Source organism: Penaeus vannamei, chromosome 13 (genome assembly GCF_042767895.1).
Source record: "Penaeus vannamei isolate JL-2024 chromosome 13, ASM4276789v1, whole genome shotgun sequence".
In the NCBI taxonomy this organism is placed as follows: domain Eukaryota; kingdom Metazoa; phylum Arthropoda; class Malacostraca; order Decapoda; family Penaeidae; genus Penaeus; species Penaeus vannamei.
The window spans coordinates 41,316,848-41,319,347 of NC_091561.1; positions in this window are offsets into that span (position 1 = coordinate 41,316,848).

Genomic DNA, 2,500 nt, shown 5'->3' on the forward strand with positions numbered 1-2,500 from the left:
CATTTAGATCAGTCGTCTCCTGTACCATGAGTGGCAGGGTCATCGTGTGACAGATCTCTCGAAAATGACAACTGGTTTTAACACCATTAAAGGTAATACGTATGACAGTGAACTACATAGATGGAATTCCGTCATTCTGTTTATTTTATGTTGAATATTTAACAATCATTCTTATACTTATTTATCAATTTATCTATCTATTTATCAATCTCTCTAACTGGTTTATTTATTCATTGGATCATTCAACCGAACATTCATGTATTTCTATTCCTTGATGAACATAGAACAATATCTCTCTGAACTGAATCCATGATTTGACTAATTAACTGAACAACTAATTGTTATGAACTATAGAGAATTAGCGACATGCAGATAAAGGCACACCAAACACTGTTGCAACATACATAACTCTATGGATTTTCAGCACATCAAACACTTGCAATATATACAACTCTAGGAATCTTCAATACCTAGATAGGACACACGCACAAAGACATGAGAGATTATTCATCACTGGTGTGTGAATAATGAATTAAAAGGCTGCCGTTGGTCGTTATCTGAATGACATGGCAGTATTCTAGGCGATAATTGGCTGTTGATGACTCGTCAGGAACAAGTTGGAACATGTTTCGCTCATAGGTATTATTTATTTGTTCGTGTTGAGATTTTTGCACATAATGATTCTTTACAGTAATGATAGTGGTGATCAGAAGGTATTTATGATGATAGTGATGATGAAGATAATGAAAATGATAATAATGATGATGATGATGACAATAATGATAATGGCAATGATAACGTTGATGATAATGATCATGATCATGATAATGGTAAAATAATGATATCACTAATAAGAATAATGATGATAATAATATGTAGAATATCAATATTTATTTGGTATTAGTCGAGTGTTAGAACACATTATAACAGAAAATTCTGCAAACGTTTAATTCATAAAACCTACCTATAATAATAATCTCAAATATTATTATAGAAGGTTCCCGATTCAGAATCACATATTTCAATTCTGTATATATATGTAGTATATCGCAGAGCACACGATAATAATAACTAATAATGGTAATAATAATAACTAATAATGACAATGGTAAAAATATTCAGCAATCTGTTCATAAAATATGCAAAGTTATGGTACGTGTGTGTGTGTGTGTGTGTGTGTGTATGTGTGTGTGTGTGTGTGTGTGTGTGTGTGTGCGTGTGTGTGTGTGCGTGTGTGTGTGTCCGATATTAAACCTAGAGAGAGAGAGAGAGAGAGAGAGAGAGAGAGAGAGAGAGAGAGAGAGAGAGAGACAGACAGACAGACAGACAGACAGACAGACAGACAGACAGACAGACAGACGGACAGACAGACAGACAGAAACGCACGAAAGACAAAGACACAGAGACATGCATACATGCAGACAGAAACAAAAAGAAACAAGAAAAATAAAAAAACAGAGAGAGAGAAAAAAGAAGGAATAAAAAAAAGAAAAAAAGAAGAACCAACTGAGAGAAGTCAGTCAGTGCCAACCCCCCCCCCCCAAAAAAAAAAATAAATCAAATGGGCACGTAATGTCCACAGATGGAGTCCATATGTAAAACAACATTCACTTAGTGACACATATGAGTGACAGCATTACAAAAAAATGTCAAGTGAATACATTTATATACTTTTTGACAGTTGTATGTTGCAAAACGTGTGCAGGTACATCACGATAATTATCCCTCCATAAATTGAGACTAAATGGGTTGTGCAATTAAGTATTGTAACGCGGTATGTTATTATATAACTCACTTATGGGCGGGGATGCATTCGTGTAAAGAGCAGTTTGATATCGAATTGATACTAAAACGATTTCACGGGGTCATTCCTGCAAAATCTGATGCGAAGTTTATATTTTCCGAATTTGACTCATTATGGCGGTTATCAATTTTTTTTTTTTTTTTTTTTTTTTTTTTTTTTTTTTTTTTTTTTACATTGTGTCTCATTACTGATGCCGATAAGTTTATATTTCTTGAATTTGACTTATTATGACGGTTATCAAAGTTTTTTTTTTCATTGTGTCTCATTACTGATTCGGATAAGTTTATATTTCTCGAATTTGACTCATTATGACGTTGTTATCAATTTTTTTTTTTCATTGTGTCTCGTTATTGATTCGGATGTTTGTTTCCCGAATTTGACTTATTATGACGGTTATCAAAGTTTTTTTTTATTGTGTCTTACTGATGCGGATAAGTTTATATTTCTCGAATTTGACTCATTATGACGGTTATCAATTTTTTTTTTTTTTTTATTGTGTCTCGTTACAGATGCCGATAAGTTTATATTTCTCGAATTTGACTTATTATGACGGTTCTCAAAGTTTTTTTTTTTTTCATTGTGTCTCGTTACTGATTCGGATAAGTTTATATTTCTCGAATTTGACTTATTATGACGGTTATCAAAGTTTTTTTTTATTGTGTCGTACTGATTCGGATAAGTTTATATTTCTCGAAT